General features: G+C 46.5%; 1 protein-coding gene across 7 annotated transcripts in view; it reads left to right on the top strand.

The window, feature by feature from the left end:
* Positions 1-25,932, top strand: part of HIVEP3 (HIVEP zinc finger 3) — a 678,266-nt gene that overhangs the window by 440,346 nt on the left and 211,988 nt on the right. For all 7 annotated transcript variants that reach the window (XM_020983441.2, XM_078145504.1, XM_020983443.2 and 4 more), the window contains exon 3: positions 15,708-15,788. The gene's annotated coding sequence lies outside the window, so the exon portion shown is untranslated. The remainder of the gene's footprint in view (positions 1-15,707; positions 15,789-25,932) is intronic.

The raw sequence follows: 25,932 nt of genomic DNA, 5'->3' as shown, positions 1-25,932 counted from the left end.
GGCGCAGTAGATAGAGCTCTGGCCTTGAAGTCAAGAGGACTTGAGTTCAAATCTAGCCTCAGACACTTACTAGCTGTGTAACCCCAATTGCCTAGCCAAAAAAAAAAAGAAAGCACAAAATAAGAGGCATTTCTTGATCCCCTTCAATGCTGTTGCATTCCCTCTGAGATCACCTCCAATTTATCCCAATGTACCTTGTTTGTATGGAGTTGTTTGTATCTTGTTTCACCCACTACACTGGGAGCTCCTTGAGGGAGAAGACTATTTTGGCCTTTCTTTGTATTCCCAGTGCTTAGCTCAGGGCCTTTCACATAGTAGGCATTTAATAAATGCTCTTTCTGGTTGTATGTCCCTGGGCAAGTCATTTAACCTCACTGGGCCTCATTTCCCATCTATAAAAGGAAGGGGTTGGATTCAGTGACTCAGAAGGCCTTTTCCAGCTCTAAATCTATGATCTGATGATTCTACTCTGATGCATGTTTCCCAGAATGTGTTAGCCCTTTATGGTCCTCCCCTGGCATGATTTTTAGACCCCTTTTCAATCTGGGTACTCTCCTTAGACACACTTCTAGGAAGAATGAGGGGTAGGAGGAAGAGGAGAGGAAGGAGGAGGGGGAGGGCAAGAAGGAGAAGGAGAGAAAGGAAATAGAAGAAGAAAGGAGGAAGAAAGAAAGGAAGAAAGAGGAAGAAAGGAAGAAAAGAAAAAGAAAGAAAGAAAGAAAGAAAGAAAGAAAGAAAGAAAGAAAGAAAGAAAGAAAGAAGGAAGGAAGGAAGGAAGGAAGGAAGGAAGGAAGGAAGGAAGGAAGGAAGGAAGAAAGAAAGAAAGAAAGAAAGAAAGAAAGAAAGAAAGAAAGAAAGAAAGAAAGAAAGAAAGGCAGGCACTGTCTCTAGTCTTAGGGTGGATTGTGGGGTAAGAGAAACACAGAATCAGAAGAGCTGGGCTTGAGCCCTCTGAGAAGCTCAGCAATTAGGGTCCCTCTGGGTGCTGACATTTGCTGCCTCTCTGACCCATGAACCAGCACTGACTTCAGCATCATGCATCTTCTGTTTCTGTCAGTGCTGAGGCTCGTATTCTGGTAGGGATTTTCAGCAGATCATGCTGGGGCCAGATCTCCCTCCTGAGCCCTCTAAAGTCCTACCATTTCTTTCTCTTTCCATTCACACCCGCTTTCTCTGATCCACCCAAACTCCAGTACCAGTCAGTCACTAAGTCTCTCTATGGACCGACGCTCATTGTGCTATTTAGCACCTGTTGTGCACTAGGCACAGTATCTGGGGACACAAAGACAAAAATGACAACAGTCTCTGCTCTCAAGGAGTTTCCCATTCTATCTATTCTATCTGTGTGCATTAATGAATACGTAAAAAAATACAACTTGTTTTGTACCTTTCTTTCTCAATCAATCAATATGTATTAAGTGCCTATTATGTGCCATGCCAGGCACTGTGCATAAATAGTCCCTGCCCTCAAGGAGCTTACAATCTAATGCCTTTTTTCTCCATTGTTCTCTATACATCTCCACCTATTCTGCTTCTATTTGCCCTATAAAGACAGTACCCTCAATCCTAGCTCACCTATTAATAGCTCATATAAATGTAGAGCTGGAAGGGACCTTGGTGACTGTCTATACTAGGGGTGGGGAACCTGAGGTCTTAAGGCCACATGTGGCCTTCTAAATCCTTGAATGTGGCTTTTTGACTGAATCCAAAGTTGACAGAACAAAATTGTCTGTCTCTTCCTAAAAAGAAGGAAAGTAAGTCCAGGACATGTGAAATTAGTTGTGTAAGGCTGTATAGCTAGGAAGTAGCAAGGTAATTAATTCAGCTTAGTCTTCTGAGAGGCTGTGTAGTTTTAGGGGACTGGGAGGGGGACTAAGAGACAGGAGAGATCTGGGTTTGAATCCTGGCTATAACATTTAACCATGGAGCCAGGAACAAATCATTTGTAGTATGGGGGTAATAACAATAACTATACTTGGAGTACCTAGCTCACAGAATGGTTATGAGGATTAAATGAGATGTGTCACAGAAAGTGTTTTAAGTGTTAGATAAATAGTAGTTATTACTACTGTTGTTATGATTCTGAATGGCTTGGTCTAGTGGGTGGAGTGGTGGGCTTAGAATCAAGAAGACTTGGTTTAAGAACTCATCTTTGATACTTGCTAACTGGTTGATCTTGGTTGTTCTGCCTCTCAGCCCCAATTTCCTCATCTGTCAAATGGGGTTAATCACATTTCTAGCATTTACCCCGCAGAGTTATTGTAAGATTCAGATGAGATAATGCATTTAAAGCACTTTGAAACCTTTAAAGTGCTATACAGATGTCAACTATCATCAACTGTCATCATTATTATCATCCAAACCCATCCTTCAAGGCCTTACTCAAGTCCCACACCTCTTCCATGAAGCTTTTCCTGACTCCTCTAGCATAGATAGAACTCATTCTTCCCTGAGTACTCCCTGTACCAAGTGAGCCCTCTGGAATGCAGCCTAGGGTAGTTTTCTAATGGTTAACAGAAGCATGGTGTCCATGTCAGCTGTCTGTGAGTAGGGAGGCCATAGGCCCATCATTATCTCCATAGTCAGACCATCTTTAGAGGACTGTGTTTAGGTCTGGGAGCTATAAAGCCTGAGGCAAGTTCAATGGAGGGTGACCGAGTTCTGTGAGGATACCAGGAACTGGAAATGTTTACCTGGCAAAGAGACCACTTAAGGTATGTGTGTGGAGGGGCCTGAGTGGGAACATGACATCACAGACTTAGGGCACAAAGGGATTTGGGGAAACCAATGGTTCAGCCCTTTTTATAGATGAGGAACTGAGTCCAAGAGATGTTAAATGACTTCCCCATCATCACTCAGCTAGTAGGTGACAGCCAGCATTCAAAGTCAGGTCCTCAGACTCTAAACCCACACTCTTTCCATTGGCCCATGCTGCCTCCTTCCTGGAATACTAGATCTAGTGCCAGAAGGGACTCTCAAAGGCCTCACAAGCAGCAAGAATCAGAGACTGCATTGGAGCTGAGGTCTTCCGACCCCACAGCCACCGCTCTTTCCACTATGCCACACTATCTCCCCTCCTAATAAATGCCTTGGAGGCCATTGTACAGAAAAGGAATCCAACTTGCTTTGCTTGCCAGAGGGCAGATGAGGAGCAAGGGGTGAAAGCTGTGGAGGGTTCAGAATAAGGAACCCCTCTTTCCCACTCTCCATTCTTCGTCGGCTTCACCCATTAGAATGAAAGCCCCTTGAGGACAAAAACTACTTTGCTAGCTTGTATTTGCATTCCAGGACTGGAACACAGTAGGTGCTTAATAAATGCTGTATCATTGATTTATCTGTCTATCCACCCCTCTATCCTTAGCTATCCATCTATTTCCCACCTATCTTCCCATCTGTCCACTTATCCATCATTTGTCCTTCTACCTGTCTATCCATCCACCACCCACCCATCTATCTATCCACCTATCTGTCCATCCAACCTATCTATATCTATCCATCCATCCATCCATTTATCTATCATCTATCCATCTATCTATTCTCTTATATCTGTCTATCTATCCACTGTCTTATATCTATCCATCTATCCACTATCTATCTGTCTTTCCTTTGGTCTATCTATCCATCCTTCTGTCTGACTGTCTAACAGTCATAGCTGTCCAAAAGTAGAATGGACTGCCTTGGGAACTAGTAGTTTCCCCCTCACCACAGGCCTTCAAGCAGATGCTATGCATCCATTTGCTGTCAGAGGATCCCAGATCAGGAGCTGGGAGGGATCTTGGGCGTCATTTAGTCCCAACCCCTCCTTTTACAGACAAAGACACTGAGGTCTGGCCAGGAAGGACTTACCTGAGGTATCTTGGGTAGCACATGTCAGACATGGGATTTGAACCCAGAGCCCTGTCGCTCCAAAGGAGACATCTCTTTTGAGTAGTGATGGGACTAACTATTCTTCAAGGCCTTATCCAAATCTGTGGCTCTGGGTTGTGTCTGTAAATTCCTTGAGATCAGGGCAGGGAGGAACATGTTACTGTTTAATTGTTTTCAGTGGCGTATGACTCTTCCCCATTTGGGGTTTTCTTGGCAGAGATACTGGAGTGGTTTGCCATTTCCTTCTCCAGCTCATTTTACAGATGAGGAAACTGAGGCAAACAGGGTGAAGTGACTTGCCCAAGGTCACACAGTTAGTAAATGTCTGAGGCTAGAGTGGAGCTCATGAAGATAAGGTAAGTCTTCCTGATTCCAAGCCCAATGCTCTGTCCACCGCACCACCCAGCTGTCCTCAAGAGGAACATGACTTCTCTTCTATCCATTTGCTCCCTGTTCCCCCCCACACACATACCCCACTCCCCTCTCCACTCCCTATCCCAGTGTCTCACAAAGGGTGTGACTCAGTAAATATTTGTTGAAGGATTATGGGTGACATTTTGGCTTTATGCCTTACTTTTCCTTCCATAGCTTTCCCCTTATTCACTTATTCCTCCATAGACTATAACAGGATTCTCTGGCAGCACCATGTGCAAGGCAGTGTTGAGTATATGCTCTGGTTCAGTACAAGCAGCATGTAGCCCTTGAGCTCAGAATAGAGCAGGGGGAAGAGTGCTGTTGGATTTAGTCAGGGAACCTGGGTTCAAATCCTGCTTCTGCTGCCAACTGTACCTGTGTCACTTTATCTCTTTGTGACTGAGTTTCCTCATCTCTCAAGTGAGGAGGTCAGACTGGACAGTTTTTAAGGTCATTTGCGGCTCCAAATTTATGATCCTATGCTCTCCTGGCCTCTTCAAGGAGTCTGGTTTTTAGGCTCATTAATCTAGGACAGACTCTCTTTCCAATTGAATGTAAGGAAGCTTCCTGAGGGCAGGAGCTGTTTGGTTCTACTCTGTAGAATATCTACTCTAGATGTATCTTGAATGTAGCCATATAAATATATACCAACATACATACATATTGTCCTCCATTAGAACATAAGCTTCTTGAGGGCAGGAACTTTTTGCCTTTGTATCTCCAGTGCCTAGCACGGTGTCTGGCATATAGTAAGTGCTTAATAAATGCTTGTTGTTGTTTTTTTTTTCCTATATCCAGAGTAGAAGCAGTTAGGTGAAGCAATTTATAGAGTGCTGGACCTAGAATCAGAAAGTCATTCAGCTGTTTTTTCTTTTTTTTTTAAGTCATGTCCAAATCTTTGTGACCCCAGCTGGGTTTTCTTGGCAAAGATACTGGAGTGGTTTGCCATTTCCTTCTCCAAGAGTCAGAAAGACTCTAGGTCAAATCTAGCCTACTGTATGATCCTGAGCAAGTCATTTAACCTCCATTTTTCTCAGTTTCCTCAGCTGTAAAATGTGGATAATAGCACCTGCCTTACAGGGTTCTGAGGCTCAAATGCGATAGTATTTGGCACACAGTAGGCACTGAATCAATATTTGTTCCCTTCCTTCTTTCCAATGCCTAGCGCAGTCTCTTAATATATATACTGCTGGGTTTTTTTGTTGTTGTTGTTGTTCTGGACCTGTGGTTTCATCAGTGTGGTGATCGCCCTCTAAAGAGCTCTGCCCTCCCAGGGCAGATCAGCCACTGCTCTACAGCATAGCATCTGAGAGAGCTGCCCAGGGGTGCACGCCCAGTAGGTCAGAGGTAGGATTTGAACCCAAGTCTTCCTGCGTCTAAGCCACCACCCCTTGCTGCCTCTTACACTAATTGAATTGAATTGAATTGAAGGACTATGTGTGGAAAAGAAATCAGACCTTTTCTGCTTGGCATAAGTGGGCAAAAGTAGGAGTAAGTATGGGGACAGTTAGAGAAAGGGAAGCTTGGATTCCATGTACGTGCTGTCTCCCTGATAGAATGCAAGCTCTTTGAGGGCAGGGCCTGTTTTCTCTTTGTCTTTGTATCCCCAATGCCTAGCACATAGTAGGTGTTTGATGGTTGATTGATTGAACAACCAGAGTAATCCAAAAGTGGGACGGGCTGGCTGGAGAGAAGTGGTTTCCCCTCATTTGAGGTCTTCAAACCAAAGCTGGATGTTATTGTCGATTAGTCATGTCTGACTCTTCATGACCCCGTTTAGGGTTTTCTTGGCAAAGATACTGGAGTGTTTGGCCATTTTCTTCTCCAGCTCATTTTACAGGTGAGGAGCTGAGGCAAACAGGGTTAAGTGACTTGCTTAAGGTCACACAGCTAGTAAGTGTCTGAGGACACACTTGAACTCAGGTCCCCTTGACTCCAGGGCTGGTGCTCTATCTGCTGTGTCACCCCATGAAGGCTGGAGGACCACTCACTGCAAATGATCTAGAGATTACTTCTGATCAGAGAGAGATGAGTTAGCCTTTAAGGTTCCTTATAGCTCCAAAATTCTGTAATTCAACCCTATCTTTCTCTCCCCAGTGCCTGGCACAATCGAAGGCACTATGTTTATTTGCAGGCATTTATTAAGATGAAGGTTTGTTACACTGAATTGAATTCCAGGGGGCCTCAAGGATGCTTGAGTATGCCCCTTTTCTGATTGTGAGGGAGAGTGAGTCAGTGGACAGATCCTTTGTCCTTAGAACTGGGCTCTAGCCTTTACCAGTTGTATGACCTCGGATCGTCCCTTTGATTAGTCTGAACCTTCATTTCCTTCTCTGTAAAATGGGGATAATTACTCCTGCTCCTTGTGTAAATGAAATTATATATGTGAAAGAGCTTTTCTAAGTTTCAGAGAGGGAGATGTGGGTGCAATATAAGGGATAAATGTCCTAGAATCAGAGTTGTCCCAAAGTTGAATGGGCTTGCCTCAGAAGGTGGAGATCCTCCTGTCCCCTCCCCCTACTCCCACCCCCAATCACTCTAGCTCTTCAAGTAGAGATTGGCTGGCCGTAGTCAGGAATACCTACTTGGGTACTGATATATTGCACTACATTCCCTCTGCAAGTCCCTCTCTTCCAACTCTAAGATTATCGGATTTTAAAGAGCCCCAACAAATGTGTAAAATTATAGGGGCCTAGGCTTAGGACTTGGAAGGGGCCTTAAAGGCCATCAAGTCTAGCAGGTCTTACAAATGAGGAAACTGAGGCCCCAGAGAGTTTATGTGACTTGCCCAGGGTCACACAGCTGGGAAGGGACTCAGGCAGCTAGGCAGCCTAGCTCCTGCTGACTCCAAGTCTCACCCTTATGCATTTATTAGTTTATCTCATGGAGAAGGGCTTTTCACCTTTGGGGAAGGATTCTCTGGTCGATGAGGTTTTGGATCTTGAGAGAGGGAAGTTCCAGTTGCTGCTCAGCAGCGTGTGCAGGAGAGAAAGAGAAAAGACTGGAGTGGGAGGATGGGGAGTCCCTCTATCTCCAGCTGCTGTAGGACCATGAGTGTCTGGTCAGGAGGGGAGGGGATGCTCATTCTCAGAGATGTTCTCCCTTGAATGGGGCCTGTCTCTCCCAGGAGCTTGGATTGTTTTGCAAGGGGGTGGGGTGGGGGTTTGGATTGGCCTCCTCCCGGTGTCTGTCTGCTGAGAGAGCGGCTCCTTCCCTCCTCCTAGAGAGGAGATTTCTCCATGACCTAATGCCTCTGGCTGCCAGGAAATGAATCCCAATGTCTGTCTTGAACTTTCCCTATTAGACTGGGTGCCAGCACTTCCTGTCAGCAATCTCTGTGTCAGGTGAAATCACTCCTTCCCCTCTCCAGCCTCCACACCTCCCAAATCGCTCTTGGCCATTCTCATGGACCCCCACCCCCACAGCGGCCACGTGGAGGGTCAGCCTATATTTAGCTCTTCGCAACCTTGCCTCATGCACCAAGCCTCCCAGGGGATCTGATCTCTGCTTTCCCTCCCTCTTTCCCACCCTTAGCAGGAGCAGCCCTTCATGACAGCCTCACAGCTGGGGCCCTCATCAATCTCATAAAATGTTAGGAGCCAAAAAAAGGCTTAAAGAACACACAGTCTAATCCCTGTGTTTTTCAGATGAGGAAACTGAGGCCCAGAGACATTGTGGTATGTATCCAAGATCACATCGCAGTGCAGTAGTAGAACTGAGACCCAAAACTCGTTCTCTGAGGCCCCAGCCACAGAGACGGCAGCTGGCCATGGTGGATAGAATCCTGGGTTGGGAGTCTGGAGACCAGGGTTCAATGCGTGGCTTTGACAGTGAAATTAGCTGTGTTAACACTGTGGAGGGCCTTGAGTGCCAGACCAAAGCACTTCCCCATTGCTGTGGTGACTCTTGAGAACTCAAAGGTTCAAGATGTAAGGCCAGGAAACTGTGAAAAGAAGCCTGCAGTCCGAAGACCGTTTTTTGTTTTGTTTTGTTTTGTTTTTTCACAATTTAGTTCAACCATTTACCATCTATCTGTCAGTGAATTTGGACAAGACTCTTCCCCTCTCTGGGGAGACTCTGGGTTTCCATGGACTGGGTCCAACCTTGGAGTTATCTCCCAATTCTCCCTTGGGCTCATGCCCTCCCCCAGGATTTTTTCCTGGGAACATCAGAATTTGGCTTGTTGGCCCCCACCCTTGATTTCCCCTGGGAAAATCAGAATTCAGCTCGTGTCTAGGTCTGCAAAACAAAAAAAAAAAAAAAGAAAAGAAAAGGAAAATGCCTATCAGCTCTTACTGCTGCCACTCAGGGTAGCAGAGTGTCAAGTATAGGACACATTTTTTTGGTTGTTTTTTAACCCAACAGAAAAACCCAAAGGGTTTCCACCTCAACCCATGAATGGTCAAGAGGACTCTCCTTCACTCTCTAGTGAACTACCACTTTCCCCAGAAACCAATACTGCCCTCCAGGCTCAGAGTACTTAAGGTCATGTGCTCCCCGTAAGCACTTGAGGTTGCTGGAGTCAAGTAACTCCACTCTGGTAAACCCACACATGACATTCTTATGTTGAGGCTTCGTTGGGGTCATCAGAGAGGCCACTCCCTTCTCTAGGCAGCTAGGTGGCACAATGATGGACATGGAGTCCAGAAGCCCTGAGTTCAAATTTGACTTCAGATGCTTACTAGCTGTATGAGCCTGGGCAAGTCACTTTATTTCTGCCTGCCTCAGTTTCCTCAGTTATAAAATGCAGGTAAGCATAGTACCTACTTCGCAGGATTGTTGTGAGGATCAAATTAGGTAATATTTGTAAAGTGTTTTGCCACCCTGAAGTGCTGTATAAATGTTAATTATTATCATCATCATCATCATTATCATCACTATTACTATTCCACAGGCAGCACAGTTCGTATAACTCAGAATACCAGGGAAAGGTGTCACCCAGGCTTGCCCTTCCACATCATGGCTTGGTCCCTTGCTCTTTCTCAGCTCCAGCGCCCATTTGATCTGGGAACTTCTCTGTCACTTTACCATTATTGCTATATTTCTATCTGCTTACATCTCTAGAGATATTGGATAATAGATGTAAAGTGTTTGGCAAAGCAGAAAGTGCTGTCTAAATGTCAGCTGTTATTATTGATCCAGGACCTGAGTTCCATTGCCTTCATCTGTTGCCATCTCTGGGGCTACCTTGCTCCCTGGAGGGTTCTGTGGCTGTGTAGATTTCCCTCCAGGGCACTGAGTCTGTGTGTATTCTTATATTCCTCTCCCACCCCACCCTTCCCCAAACCTGGGAGGTTTCCCTCAGTGCCACGGAACGGACTCAGCCCCAAGTGGTGATGGCCTTGGCCTTCCCAGAGAACATAGCAACTAGGGCATGGCAGTTGGGACTTTGACTCAGGGTGCTGAGTTTAGAGGGTGCCAATAGCATTTGTAGTCCCTTGGTTGCTTACAAATAGCCAAGCTCAGCACCTATGTGTATGAATAATGAGCTATTATAGGAAGCTACCAGATGGCATGTGCTTCCTCTCTCCTGATATAAGTTCTTCCTTGGCCTAGCCTCACTCCTACTCTTCCTGAACTCCATCCTTACTTCCCAGAACATCTTTTTGCTACTCGCTCTGGCCTCCATTTGTGCCTCATACCCCCAGCCCTCAAATTACTCGTTCCTACCATGCCAACTGGTGTGGATGACAGTCAGATGGAGGTGAGGGGCCTATAGGTGAGTCCTGTCCCCAGTGGGGACAGGCATGGAAGTGCTGAGGTTGCCATGCAGAGGTGAGGTCAGACTCCAGAGATCCTGGTGCATGATGGGAGGAGGCCCTCTGAGTCTGCCTGTAATTGTAGGCCCTGGAGCAGCTGCTCCCAGCCTTCTTGGCCCTTGGAACTGGCATTTGGAGGGCTCTCTCTCCAAGCAGATTCTCTGGCAAACCCTACTCCCCAGGGGAGCCTTCCTCGAGCCCAGCTGCCTGGTCTGGTGAAGCTTGGGTCTGGGTTTAAGCATGAGAGAAGATAGGCCTGCTGGTATGACCCTCAGGGCCCTAGGGATGACTCCCGTCCCTCCCCCTCCCCCAGATTGGGCAACAAGCTACGTCTTGAGCAAGCGGGAGCTATCCCAAGGCTCCATAGACATGAGGGGTGGCCAGTGGCTTTGCAAAAGTAATTTTCAAAGTAGGAGGTGCCTAGAAGGGCCTGGGGTGGAGCGGCTGCTCTGCTGAAGGGGAGGAAACAGCAAAGCAACTGAGCAATTCAGAAGAAGCTGCTAAGGAGTCCTTGGGTTCCTGCTTTCTGGAACTGGTATTGCAGCCACGCCCTCCCCCCTCCCCCGTAGCCCCACACCCTTAGTCCGTGCTTAGCTCGTTACTCTTCATCAAAATGTTGTGGAGAAAATCGGAATTGGAAAGCCTGGGTTAAGATCCCCGGACTCGAAGTCAGCAGGCTTGGGTTTGAATCCTGGCTCTGCCGCTTACTGGTTGGGTGAAGCCTTGGGCGTGTTCCAACCTCCCTGGGCCTCAAGTTTCCTCATCTGTAAAACGAAGGATTGGACTAGATGAGTTCTACAAGTACTTCCATCTCTATATCAATGATCCTAAATCACTTCATTCTGTGAACCTCAGTTTTCTTGTTTGTAAAATGGGAGTGACAACAGGTGCATTCTCTGCCTCACTCTACAGGGTTGCTGTAAGAAAAGTGCTTAGTAAGCCTGAGGGAGCTGCCTCCGTCTTGCTCATCCTTCCAAACGCTTTGCAATAATTCAATCAGTCAACATTTATTAAGTGCCTACTATGTGCCGGGCACCTGGTAAGTGCAGAAAGGTGCTGCAGAGTGCTTTAAATTCACTGGAAGAATTTCCATTCAATGCTATTATTGAATGAAAAAAGGATGAGAGAATCAGAGAGCTTGAGTATCAGATGTGCCCTTAATGGCTGCATGATCTTGGGTAAGATATTAAGCCTCCCTGGACCTCAGTTTCTGGGTCTCCAAAATGGGCACAATTTCACGCAGCCTACTGGCATCCTTCTCTTGGTCTATGATCTGAAATGTGACAGACTTTCTGAGCACTTCCACACACCCCCACAAACACCCACAGGCAGGCACACAGTGACAGGTGCTGTGCACTTAGGGAGGGATAGAAATAGTCACACAGGATGTGAGAAAACAGGAGAGCATCAGGTTGCCTGAGTTACAGATGCCCGGTGCCTCCAATGCCTCTCTGCTTGAGGGATTGGGATCTGAAGATTAAATACAAACAGGCAATGGTAGCCGGGATCTGGGACTACAGCTTTAGCCTCCTCTGCCCCTTGTACTTACTGCACATCAGGGACACCAGGCCCAATGTGGGACAGACCCAGCACTCATGGACATCTAGCATCCATCACAGGGATGGTACAAGAGGAAGAAACCCCAAAGTCACCCGTACCTTCCTACCTTGAAGCCTCTTTCCCACCTCTGGCTATTTTCCCTTTTTTTTTTAATTCCCCCATACTCATTACAATTCAATTCAACAAACCTTCCTCTGATTCTCACTAATTAACACTCTACTCCTCCACCATACATCACTGATTATGGCAGGTCTCTGCATCTACCACCATGCATACATCAGTAACTTTCCTATTTCCTGTCACCCCTAACTCTCTCAGGAGAAATGTGAGCTCAGGTAGCTGTTCCCATAGTCCTGTGTGCTCAGGACAGTTCAGATGCCTAGGAAGCTTCCAAAGTTAGGCCCTATGAATGATCTCAGGACAGAATATTCTCAGGTCTTTTCTTCTACCCGACTTACCCCATCCCAACCACAACATTTGGGGGGGCAGGGTGGAGTAGTGGTGGAGACTCCCCAAGTGACATAGGTATCAGGGCTCCTAACCCAGCCTTTGTGGATGACATCATTGATAAAGATTGATCTTGACAGGCTAGAACACTGGACACTCTAATAAGATGAAGTTCAATAGGGACAAATGTAAAGTTGAGCTTGGGTACAAAAAATCAACTTCACTATTATAAGATAGAAAGGGTACAAAGATGAGGCAGCTCTGAAGAAAAAAAAAACTAGGAGTTTTAGTAGACCACAAGCTACATATGAACAGTAGGATAATGTAGTAGCCAAAGGAGATAATACAATCTTGGGCTACATTAAGAGGGGTCAAATTTCCAGGATTTGGGAAGGGAGAGTGCCACTGTACTTTGCCATTATCAGATCTCATCTGGAGTATTGTGTTGCCTTGAAAAGGACGTTGATGACCTGGATAGTGTCCAGGATGGGTAAAGGTCTTGAGTCCATGCTGTATGACAGTCAGTTGAAGGAAGTGGGCACATTTAGCCTGGAGAAGACTCAGAGAAGGTCGTGAGAACTTCCTTGAAGTGTGGCTGTCATGTGGAAGAGAGATCTGTCTTGATTAACCCTAGAAGGCAGAACCAAGAGTAATAGGTTGAAGTTTCAAGGAGGCAAATTTAAGCATGACGTCAGAAAAACTAAACAAAATGAAAAAATCCTTCCCGACAATTCTAGCTGTGAAAATGGGTAGCCTCTAGAGGTGATGAGTTCCCCTTCCTTGGAGGTCTTTAAGTGAAGGCTAGATCACCAATCTCTTGTCAGTATGTTAGAGTGGAGATTCCTTTCAGGTACAGGTCAGACTAAATGGCCATGAGCATCTCTGCCACTGGGCAATTCTGTGATCCTATGACAAGGACAAAAGGAGAAAGCTCTAAGACCCAGGAGCATATGGGCTCTGACTTTGATGTGTAGCAGACTGACTCACTCATTCTTCCCCATGAAGGGCATCTGTTTTCCAACTTCTATGCCTGGAATGCTCTCCCTCCTCATCGCCTTCTCTTGGAAACCCTAGCTCAAGTCAAGGCTCAGCTCAAGTGCCCCCTCTTCCATAAGGTCTTTCCTGACCCTCCCTGTTGGTATATCTCTACCTCACTCCCAAATTATTTTGTACATCTGTTTGCCTCAGTTTCCTCATCTTTAAAATGAGCTGGAGATGGAAATGGCAAACTACTCCAGTATCTTTGCCAAGAAAATGCCAAATGGGGCCCTCAAGAGTCAGACATGACTGAAAAATGACTAAACAACAAAGCAACATATTTCTTCTGTATTTTGTACTGACTTATCTGTGTTTGTGCCATGACCTCCCAGTGGAATGTAAGTTCCTTGAAGGCAGGGACTCTCATTTTTAACTCTATCCTCATTTCCCATCATAGTACTTGACACATAGTAAGAACTTAATAAATAGTTATTGGGTGGAACCCCACACTGAGCCTTCCCAACTCCAGAGACTTCACCCTTGCCTTGATTTGGTAGAAGACCGTGAATGGGTAGTTGGGCTCCTTCCAGATGATCCCACGCAATATTGTCCTTTCTATAATGAAGGGGTTGGGATAGATCCCAGGCATCCACCATGATTGTAGCCTGCCTGACATTGAGGTACAACCCACTGGAGATTCTCGGCAAAACAATTTTTTTTTGTCTTTAACTTGAGCTCACACACACCTAGACTAAAGTCCTTGCCCAGCTCCTCTCTGTGACATTGAAATGACCTTGAGATCTGAAGACTCTACCTGTGGCTCTCTTAGGCCCAACCAAACCAGAAAGGCTTGGCGTAAAGGCCCAGAGCCAGATGGTGTGTCATCTGAGGACCAGCCTGGCAAAGTTCAGGAAGGCTCATTTCCAGGTTGGCCTCAGGGGGAGGAATTTTTGGGGTCATGGCAACTCATGAAATTGTCTTCTAAGACATCAGGGAGGGGCTGGGCTGAGTGCCAACAGGGAGCTCCCACCTGAGGTAATCCTGGATGCTTGAAGTCCATAAAAAGTCAAATAGCCAGCATGTGGTTCATAAATCAGTCTGCCATGAGAGCCTACCCTCCTGCCCAGCACTTGTGAGGCAGGAATCTGGGGCCTAGTACTGGCCTTGTGGCAAACCCCACTAGAGCCATATGTCAGGCTAGAATTCAGTCATTCATTCAATAAACTCTATTAAGTACCTACTATATGCCAAGCATTAGGGATACATAGATTAAAATTAAAAATTAAGCCATTTTTTGCTGTCAAGAAACCTATATTCTACTGGTAGGGGGGCACACACAAGTAGATACAAGATGATGGATGGATGGATGGATGGATGGATGGATGGATGGAAGGTTAGAGATAGAAAGAACATTTATTATGTGCTTACTACATGTCAGACGTTGTGTTAAGCACCATAGATACAAAAACAAGTAAACAAAATAGTCTCTGCTCCCAGAGAGCTTCCATTCAAATAAGGAAAATACAGCAGCATGGGGCGGGGCTGGCTAGGAAATAGTGTGGAGGCATATTTCTGAGCAAGAGAAGCTGAAAACTCACCTTTCGGGGCTGGACAGCCTAATGGCTGAGTCTCAAGTTGCAGATGGGGATGGAGGGGGCAAGAAGAGAATGACACAAAAGCTGAGCAACCTAGTAAAATCAGAGTGGGGAGAGGGCCCTAGGAAGGGTAGGAGGGGCAGTTCGGGGAATCAGGGAAGGCTTTATGCGACTTGGGGAACTCCAGCTGAGTCCTGAAGGGAGTCCAAGAGGCAGAGGCAAAAAGGAAGAGGATTCCAGGGGTAGGAATGGTTTGGGCAAAGACATGGAGACAGGAGATGGAGAATGACAAGTGGGCTGGCTTGTCTGGAGGGTAGTGTGTGTGAAGGGTAGTAATGTATAATCAATCTGGAAGCTAGGCTCAGTTAGTGACTGTAATTAAAGCTGAATGTAAGCAATTACATAATTAAATTCATGCAGCCCACATACATAGGGATTTCTGTTCATGTGGTCTACTACTGAAGAAAGTATCTGTCCCTGGGCTAGACGTTCTCTGAGGGATCTTCCAGCTCTGACCCTCTGTGTTCTAAGGGCCCTCCTAGCTCTCACATTCTATATGATTCTATAAGAAAAAAATATTCCAGTATAGACCTCCCTGGTATGACTTGAGGGATGCTTGGAAGACCGACCTGCCTTAAAATGATCTTCCCCACTGATGCCTGAAATCCTGCCATAACCCGTTGTCCCTTTGAGGTCAGAGTAGCTCTCTGGGTTCCTTCGTTCAAGTTCAGGGTGGGGTGGGGGAGGGGCATCTCATAGACCCCTGATGTTTCAGGCCCTGCCAGACAACAGTGAGATTTGTTTGACAGGACCAGGGACGTGCAAAGCTTTGGAGGTGGAATGTCACATAAGAAGGAAGCCAGTTTGGCTAAATTTGATTGAGATGGTGACTGCCAGGGAATTGCAGCCCGACTAAGAAGGAAGGCTGTGATGTCTGGGGCGAGGGTCTCACGGAGTCGCCGCTCATTGTTTTGTTTTTATCTGGTGGGATTGGAGGGGGAGATGTGAAGTTTTCAGAACCAAAAAGAGCATTGAAGGATGGTGTTGTGGCAGACGAATTCTCATATACTCTTTCTCTTCCTTGTAGGCCTTTTACGAGCATGGTTGTCTCAGCTTCCAGGAATCTCCGAAACCTCTAGATTATGAGCTCACAGTTGGCTTGTGGCAGGTAAGAGTCTCTTTGAGTTTCAAGGGATTCTAGGGCAGCAGAAATGCGGGGGCGGGGGGGTCACAATGAGAGAAAGGGCCTGGCGGCAGCAGCTGGGGAGGAGCTGACTGGGGCGAGGGAGGAGAGTCTCACTGTTGGGGGCCAGAGCCCAGAGGAAAGTCAGCTGCTCTGCCCTGCGTGATCGGTGACCCCACACCTAGGAGACCAGTCCTACTGCCCACGAGGAGGAGAATAAGCTCTGGACTGGAAAGCCTAGGCCTGCCTTCTGGTCCTGGTCCTGCCCCTAAATCCCTTCGTGTGACCTTAGGAGACTTATTTCTTCTCCCTGGGACTCACTTTCCTCATCTGTAAAATAAGAGGCTTGCATTAGATGATATCTAAGGGCCCTCCTTTCTTTGTCCTAGGGGTCTTCCAGCCCTGACATTCTGTGTTCTAAGGGCCCTCCCAGCTCTGGCATCCTATGTTCTAAGAGCCCTCCCAGCTCTGATATTCTATGTTCTAAGGCCAGCTCTGGCATCCTGTGTTCTAAGGGTCCTCCCAGTCTGACATTCTGTGTTCTAAGGGCCTTCCCAGCCTGACATTCTGTGTTCTAAGGGCCAACCCCGCCTGACATTCTGTGTTCTAAGGGGCCTCCCAGCTCTGATATTCTGTGTTCTAAGGGCCAACCCCGCCTGACATTCTGTGTTCTAAGGGGCCTCCCAGCTCTGATATTCTGTGTTCTAAGGGCCAACCCCGCCTGACATTCTGTGTTCTAAGGGGCCTCCCAGCTCTGATATTCTATGTTCTAAGGCCAGCTCTGGCATCCTGTGTTCTAAGGGTCCTCCCAGTCTGACATTCTGTGTTCTAAGGGTCCTCCCAGCTCTGACATCCTGTGTTCTAAGGCCACTCCCAGACCTGACATTCTGTATTCCAAGGGCCCTCCCAGCCCTGATATTCTGTGTTCCAAAAGCCCTCTCAGCTCTGACATTCTGTGTTCCAAGAGCCCTCTCAGCTCTGACATCCTGTGTTCCAAGGGCCCTCCCAGCTGTGACATCCTGTGTTCCAAGGGCCTTCCCAGCTCTGACATCCTGTGTTCCAAGAGCCCTCCCAGCTCTGGCATGCCATGAATCTGCCTTTCTGTTGATGCTCTACTGCTAGCAGCTGGTCAGGGAGCCTCTGGGGCAGGGGAGGGTTCTGTGCCTCTGCGATTGAATGCATGAGTCCAGGCAGGTCATTTCTTCCCTGACCGAACAAAGGTAGCTTTGCATTGGAGAGCCCTTCCTCTTCTGGCCTAGTTGCCTCCTAGTGCAGGAGGTCAGAGCAGGCTTGTGTGATTGGCCTTCCCTGGTGAGTAGAAGCCTTCAGCGGCTTAGCTGCACTAACAGAATCCTAGCATTCAGAACAAGGAAGCTTGGGATCCCCCTGCCCCCTGCCTTGGTCAAATCCCATCCAGAGGATTGTATTTTGTTCTTGGCATCACATTTTAGGAAGGACATTGTACATCTGAGAAGGGTTCGGGGGAAGATGACCAGGATGGGGAGGGGACTGGAGGCCGTACAATGTGAAGATCAGTCCAGTGAACCTGGGGACAGTTAGCGCAGGGAAGAGGAGGCTTGGGAGGGACATAGTCACTGTCTTCCAGTGTTCAAAGGGCTCTCCTGTGAGAGAGATGTTGCAGCCATGTGGTTATAGCTTGGGATACACAGGTGCTTCCCAAATGAGAACTCTCCCAAGCTGGAATGCCAGAGCCTAGCAGAACTTTGCACACAGTCGGCACATAATAACTGTCAGGGAATTGAATGGAGTTGGAATGGTGTGGATGACCACTTGTCTGGCACAACATTGAGGGGCTTCGAGGCTAGGCACAGGTTGGACTCGGTGCCTTCTGAGAGCCTTTCCACCCCCGAAGCTCTAGCACCCTCCGGATGGTCGTCCTTCAGCAACACTGACCTCAGGGATGAGAGGCTCATGATAGGATTTCAGGAATCGGTGAGGAAGATTATTTTAAGGCAGGTTAGTCTTCCAAGCATCCCTCAGGTCATGCCAGGGAGGTCTATACTAGAATATTTTTTCTTATAGAATCAATCACATAGAATGTGAGAGCTAGAAGGCATGGTTTTTTTCTGATGCATTAAGCTTGCCCAGGAATGAGAAGCCAGCCTTACTTCTGCCTGACTGCCTTCCAGTCTGGGCTTAGCAGCTTATCCGATGGCCCAGTATGGCTCCTGGCCCTTGGAGCCAGGTATAACCCCTGGGTGTGCTCCCCTCCTGTCTCTCTCCCAGGCAAGCTTAACACCTTCGGGGGGGGAAGGAGGGAGGGAGGTAAGCTTTGCTGATTTCTGCTCAGTTTTGATGTCTGCCTTCAGTTTCTGTTGCCCAATGTGGATCCTGGCCCTCAGCTGCACAATCAGAGCCCTATGACCCCTGGCTGGGCCCTGGCAAAGACCATTTGCTTCATCTCCAGTTGGCCTCCTGGTCCCTGTTAGCTGCTGTCAGGGGGTAAGCCCTGAGCCCCGATCTTGGACTTGGCTTGGCTCATAGGGCTCTGCCCCAGGCTGGGCTCCAGCCCGTAGCCCTTCCCCAGGTGGAAGGAGAACAGATAGAGCCACATAAGTGGGGCCACAATACAGACGTTTCCTGTAGGGGAAAGATGCAAACCCTTCCTCCTTCACGTACTGCCAACTTGGGAATGATGAAATGGAGGAATAATCATCATCATCATTATTGGTCCAGACTGGTGATTTCATCTGTATGGAGAATGCCTGGCGAGGAATCTCCCTCCTGACTCAGTTCAACAAACTGTTCTGAAGTATAAAGTCTTGGAGTCTTGCCAGAGGGCACTGAGACAATGCCAGGACTTGCCTCACATAGCTAGGATATGTCGAAGGTGGGACTCAAACCCGGGTCTTTGTGACTCTGAGGCCAGCTCTTTAAGCTTGGCCCATGCTCACTCCCAATGTGATCATGCTAAAACGTATCACAATTATTATGTGATTAATGCTACAAAGCTCTTTACACAGAGGCTGCCCAGAGCAGGGATGTCCCACTGAAATAGAAATGGGAGCCACTGAACCACACATAAGGATCCATGTGGGTTGCAGACATAGAAAACCACGTGGTAACATTACCTATATTCTATGGCATTTTTATTTGTCCTGTTAAATGTTTTCCAATTATATTTTAATCTGGTTCAACCAGAATCAGGAGTGCACTGGGTAATTGACATCTCTGGCTAAGTGTAATAAAAAAACCAAAACAAAACAATGCTGAACTTGGAGTCAGAGGGCCTGGGTTCAAATTCTGACCAATAATTATAGATGACATTTATATAGCACTTTAAGGTATGCAAAGCACTTTACTTCTGTTGTCTCATTGGGGCCACATAATAAACTGTAAGGAAGGTTCTAGGTCTATCATTCCCATTTTATAGATGGGGTAATTGAAGCTAAGAGGTTCATGTTCCTATATCTTACAAGCCTCAGTGACTGGATCTGAACTCTAGTTTTGGTAGAGGCAGCTGCTGGCTTAGAATTAAGAAGACCTGAGTTCAGACCTAACCTCAGAGGCTTCCTAGCTGTATTATCTGGAACAATTCACTTAACCGCGATCTACCTCAGTTTTCTCAGCTGTAAAGTGGGTATAATAATAGCACCTACCTCCCAGAGTTGTGAAGCTCAAATGAGATAATATCTGTGAAGTGCTTAGCCCAGTGCCGGGACGTAGTAGGTGCTTAATAAATTCTTATTCCCTTTCCCCTCCTTTCCCTTTCTTCACTCTATGTTCAGTCCTCTCCCTACTATACTATAATACGCCATGCCACCGCACCCCACACTGGCTTACTATCTCTGTGGCCTTGAACAAAGCTACCTTACATCTTGGGTCCTCAGTTTACCCATCTGAAAAAATAAGAGGGCTAGAGTAGATACTGTCTTATGTCCAGTGCCACTCTAACATTCTATGACGCGTCTTCTCATTTCAACTTGAGATGGGTAGTACAAGTATTATCTCCACTTTACAGGTAAAGAAGCTGATAGAGGTTTTTGTTTAGTCATTTCAGTCATGTCTGACTCTGCATGACCCCATTTGGGGTTTTCTTAGCAAAGATATTGGAGAGGTTTGCCATTTCTTTCTCCAGCTCATTTTATAGGTGAGGAAACTGAGGCAGAGTTAAGTGACTTGCCCACGGTCACACACTGAGGCCAGAGTTGAACTCTGGAAGATGAGTCTTCCTGCCTGTAGGCCTGGAGCTCTGTATACTATGGCGCCCCCTAGCTGCCCCTACCTAACTCCATATAGCCAGTTTAGTGGGAGACTTGAACCCAGGTCTTCAGACTCTATGTTTAAGTCTTTCCTTTTGACTGTACTACCTCACTTAGGAAAATGTTCTGGAAGACCCCTTCTGCAGCAGGCTCCAGGAACCCCAAGGCAGTGGAAACTCAGGTTTCATCCAGGAGCATTTGTGGGAGTGAGGCCACTGTCTTGGTGCCGTGAAGTGGCTCCCTGGGAGTGCTTGTTGGCCTCCACCCTGGTGGGACTCAGCACCCAGTCAGCCCCTGTCTGGGGATTTCACAAATAGAGCTTGTACTTACCTAACTCCTTCAGCTTGCCAGGGCCACCACTGCTTCTTCCTGTGAGCTCCAGAGACGTGAATGAAGCAGCGAGTTCCCCCACAGAGGTGCTTCCAGCTGGGCTGCCCACACAGATCTGTCAGCTCCCCTCTTCCTTGGCTACCGTCAGCTTGATCATTTGTAAGAGAGTTGGGGCTCTGGAGGGGCAGAGCTTCCAAGTGGCAGAGGTCATAATCCTCATCCTCATCCTTATCTTCACGCCCATTTATACCCCACTACAAAGCATTCTGCTCACAATAGCCTTCAAGGGGTAGGCAGGCCGAGTATTGTTATGTTATTCCCATTTGGTAGAGGTGAAAACTGAGACTCATAGACGGGGAATGGCTTTCCTAGGCTCATACAGTTGGTAAGTGGTGTAACTCAGACCTGATTCCAAGATCAATCCAATAGCATGGGCAGCTCTTTTTGCCCTACCAGGGTCTGTTCCTGAGATGGCATCTCTGGGAACTGGCCCAAAGCTGACCGCATCAGCCACCTCCTGAGCATCATGGAGAGGACAGCTCCGGGCTTGAGCCCTGGGAAGAAACAGGAAAAGACTGGGGAGAGTTCAGGGCAAACAGCACATGTTGGGGATAGTAAGAATTAAGAACAAGTCCCAATCAAAGCCACCTTGGGCGCTAATTCAGAAGGCAGTAATGCTGAGTGTGAAGTAGAAATGTGTAGAGACAGAGGGATTTGGAGAGCCTGGCTCCCTGCAGCCTGGAGGAGTCAGGCAGGGCAGGTCTTGTGCAGAGGCAGGGGTGGGCGTCACCTACAGTGGGGGAGTTTTGGAGACACCAGGAAAGCCCTCTGCTCCCAAAGTGTATACTTTATAAATGTCAGAGCTGCAAGGGACCTTCAAGACAGACCAATCTACCCATTTGCCAAAAGAGAAAACAACACTGGAGAGGGGAAGAACCTTGCCTACCATCTCTTGGGGAGGTATTTGTTGAGCGGGGATTCAAAATGAGATTCTTAAACCAGTCTCTTCCCTCCTCTTTGTTGTCTTTCATTTGTATCTAACTCTCTGTGACCCCACTTGGGGTTTTCTTGGCAAAGGTAATGGACAAGTTTGGCATTTCCTTCTGAAGCTCATTTCATAGATGAGAAAACTGAGGCAAACAGGGTGAAGTGACTTACCCAGGCTCACCCAGCTAGTAAGTGTCTGAAGTCAAATTTGAACTCAGGAAGATGACTCCAGGTCCAGGGCTCCATCTACCTAACTCCCTTAATAAGCTCTTAATAATTTTTTTTCAGGGGCAGCTAGGTGGCATAGTGGATAGAGCACTTGCCCTGGAGTCAAGAGGACCTGAGTTGAAATCCAGCCTCAGACATTTGACACTTACTAGCTGTGTGACCCTGGGCAAGTCACTTAACCCATTGCCTAGCAAAAAAAAAAACAAAAAACTGAACAAAACAAAAAAAACTAAACAAAACAAAATGCTTTTTCATTCATTCATTCCTTGATGCCCCAAAATTCCCTGTTTGGGATTCATTCCCTTGAATTGAATTCAACCAACATTCATGAAGCACCTCAGCTGTCTATCTTGTCTCACTCAGGAAGAGACAGACACACAGAAAAGGAAAAATATAATACTGGATCCCATGTGATAAAGACCAAGATGAGTGGTAATAAGAATTGGCAGAGAAAGAGAGCTCCAGAAGATATCTAGACAAATGAAGTGCCCTCCTCACACTTCTAGCATGCCTTTATGCCATTCTTATGATCTATTTTCCTGAAGTCCATTATCTATGAATACTTGAAGGTTTGCAAATATTTTTTCACTGCCTGGTAAATCCAAATATTGTTCTTCCTACCTTAGAAATGAAGAAACTGAGACTTAGTACATTCTGTGACTTAACCAGGCCACAGAGCTAGGTAAGTCAGTAGAGTCAAGATTTGAATTCAAGTCTTCTGACTCCAAGCCACTAACTTTTGCTCTATACCATGCTGCCAAACTCAGAGGAAGAGCAAGGAATCGCTGTAGTGTATGAAGGATAAACAAAGCAACCTTCATAAAAGAGGTGAACCCAGAAGGATGAAGTATATGAGGAGAATCATTAAGGAGAAAGCAGGGCAGAATTGACAAAGGCTCTGAATAAATGTCACCTGTGAGCTTTTGGAGGAAGATTATCAGAGGGAGAAACAAAAGTGATGCTGTCCTGGGAATAGACTACAGACCACCAGGACACAAGGAGTTAATAGATGAGATCAGGATAAGAGATCCTGAGTGGCATGGAGGCATGGGAGAGCAGTGATGGGGCATTTCTATTTCTCTGCCTACAGCAGAGGAGCTAATGCATTTTTGACTTGTCAGTGATAATTTCATATTTCAATAGGTAGGAGAGTTGACAAGGAGAACAGCCAGGCTGATTCTAATCAACGAGCAGGAACATGATGGGAACCTTGAGGAGAAGTGACTGCTTCAACTTAGATTTATAAAAAAGAAGGAAAGCCAGACACAGTCTGAAACGCACCTTAGATTTGAGGAGGGCAGATTCAAAATGCCCAGAGGAAGGACAAGTCAGATCCCTGGACTAAAATTCTGTAGGAGGGAATCCAGGCCAGGGGGAATGAGAAATTCTCATGAATAAAACTATGAAGTCACAGTTCTAGAAACATGTCCCCCTCTCTCTCTATGCACACAACCACCAGAGTTCAGGACCATCTCACTTTTTACCTAGACTATTGTAATAGCCTTCTAAATGCCTCCAGTTTCTCCTCCACTCAGCTGTCAAAGTGATTTTCTAAAAATATAAGTCTGATTGTGACACTCTCTCACTTAACAAACATCAGTAGCTCCCTATTTCCTTCAGAAGCAAGTATAAACTCTGATGTTTGGGCCTAGCCTGGCCCCTTCCAATATTTCCAGTCTTCTTCTTTTAAAAAAATGTATTTATTTATTAGGCAATTGGGGTTAAGTGACTTGCCCAGGGTCCCACAGCTAGTAAGTGTCAAGTGTTTGGTCTCATGCCGGATTTGAACTCAGGTCCTCCTGACTTCAGGGCCGGTGCTCTATCCACTTCACCACCTAGCTTCCACCTTTCCAGTCTTCTTATGCTTTACTATCCTCTATACACCCTAGAATTCAGCCACACCAACATACCCTTGGTTCTACACATATAATACTCCATCTCCTGATTTCTTTCCTTTGTACTGGCAGGCCTTCATATCTGGAATGCTCTCCCTCCTTGCCTATGTCCCTTGGAATCCTAGTTCCCTTCAAAACTCAGCTCAAGTGCCTCTTTATGCACACAGCCTTTCCCAATTCCCCCAGATACTCGTGCCTTCCTGTATAAAACTGCCTTGTTTTCATTATATAGATGCAAGACACCCCCAAAGTCATGGTGCCATTTGACCTAATGGACTAAAGCTCTGGGAACACCCTGGTGTCACAATTTTTGAATGAACACAGAGGAAAGGAGAGATGCTGCAGGAGCAAAGAATGATAGCTCTTGCTTCAGTTTAAAAACAAAACAAAACAGAGAGTAGAATCTGAAAACTCGAAGCCGATGAGTTTGACATTGATTCCTTGTAAAATTTGATAGTGTCTTATTAAAAGGATGGTCAGTGAACATTTAGAGAAGGAAGCAGTAATTACAAAGAGCAAGCATGGCTTCATCAAGAGCAGATCATATCTGAATAACCAATTTCCTTTAGGGGGGCAGGCTTCTAGAATGATAAACGAGGAGAATGTAGATGTGTAGTTTATTTAGATTTTGAGCTAGGCGCTTGATAGAGTATTCTCATGTACAAGATGGAGAAACATGAGCTAGACAATGGGATAGTTGGGTGGCTTTGGAACTGGTATTATAGTGGGGTCAGCACTTAATTTGGAGTCAAAGGCTCTGGATTTGATTCCTAGCCCTGCTACTGATGCTGTACTCCCTGTGTGACATTGGGCAGGTCCCTTGACCCCTCTGGGCTTGTTTCTTCCTATGTAAAATGAAGGAGTTGGACTACATGACCTCTGAAGTCCCTTGCAGTACACCTGCCTTCCACTAGTAACTTGAATTACTTCTCTCTCGTTTCTCTGCTGCCGAACAAGTGCAAGTCTTATCAGTTGCCCTCTAAAAGCCCCAGGTACCTTGCCCTAGTTTCAAGTCTAGGTATAGTGTCAATACCTCAGGGGGTGATAAACCCACAGTATTCTGCAGGATTAATTTCAGTATTATTTTTGGGGTTTGGACACCCTACATCAAGGACAGAGGCAAGCCGGAGCTTGCTCAAAAGAGGGTAAGCAGGATGTTACAGTGTCTCGATGAATCCTGGACTGATATGGAATGAGTTATAGTACAAATAGGTAGATTCAGAATTGGCTGAATGATCAAACATTTTGACGAAAAATGAATTGAGGCAGGGACGATTGGGGAGGAGTGCCATAAGGATCTGTCCTTGGTCCTGTTCTTATCAACATTTTATATAAGCGATTCAGATAGAAGGAAGGCTTTTCAAATTCATGGTTGTCTTGAAGATGGAAGGGATAACTAATAGATAGAATTAGGAACCCAAACAATCTTGACAGCCTAGATTTGTTGTTATTTAGTAGTTTTCAGTAGTGTCTGACTCTTCATGACCCCATCTGGGGTTTTCTTGGCAAAGATACTAAAGAGGCTGGCCATTTCCTTCTCTAAATCATTTTTTATAGATGAGGAAACTAAGGCAAAGAGGGATAAGTGACTTGCCCAGGGTCACACAACCAGTAAGTGGCTGAGGCTAGATTTAAACTCAGGTCTTCCTGACTCCAGGCCCAGCACTCTATCTATTGCACCACCTAGCTTCCCTGACAGGCTGGAATGATGGGCAAAATCTCATAAGATAAAATTTAAGAGAGATATATTTAAAGATATACACATGAGTTTTTCTTTAAAAATCAACTGAGCATAGGGTAGGGGACGCATGGCTAGATAACAGTCCATGGGACAAATCTCCACAAGCCCAGCAAGTGACTCAAGTCAGCAGTGACATGTTTGCTGCCCAAACACTTAATGTGATCCTTGTGCTATGCAAATATACGCTTTGCTCCCAGAATGAGGGAGGTGGTCGTCTCACCCTCTCAGACCCCATCTGGAATGTTGTAAACCTCCCTGGACACAACTTCTTAGAGGATAATATTGACAAGCTGGAATCTGGCCCTGGAAGAGCAGCTAGGTTAGAAAAGGGAACTGGAAATTCACTGAGGATTCATCCAATGAACTGGATGCATTTAGAGAAGAGAATATTTAAGGGGGACGTGGCAGCTGTCTTCAACTACTTAAAGGGTGGTGATAGGAAAGAGGAATTAGATTAAGTGGGGTGGCCTTCCCTGCTACTGGGGGGGGCTGAGGTTGGTGGATCACTGGAGCTCAGGAGTTCCAAGCTGCAGAAGGGCTAAAGCGCATCAGGCACACACACTAAGCCTATCAGCAGTATGGTAAGTCCCCTGGAGCAGTGGACCACCAGGCTGACCAGGGAAGGGGGAACCAGCCCAGGTTAGGAGCGGAGCAGCATATCAGCAGCGGCATCAGAACCTGTGAGTGTCACCATGCTTCCAGCCTAGATGAGATGAAGGGACCCT

The sequence above is a fragment of the Phascolarctos cinereus genome, unplaced genomic scaffold (genome assembly GCF_003287225.1).
Source record: "Phascolarctos cinereus isolate Bilbo 61053 unplaced genomic scaffold, phaCin_HiC Scaffold_726;HRSCAF=1367, whole genome shotgun sequence".
Taxonomy (NCBI): Eukaryota; Metazoa; Chordata; class Mammalia; order Diprotodontia; family Phascolarctidae; genus Phascolarctos; species Phascolarctos cinereus.
The sequence above is the reverse complement of the archived record's forward strand: the minus strand, read 5'-3'. Positions and strand labels throughout refer to the sequence as shown.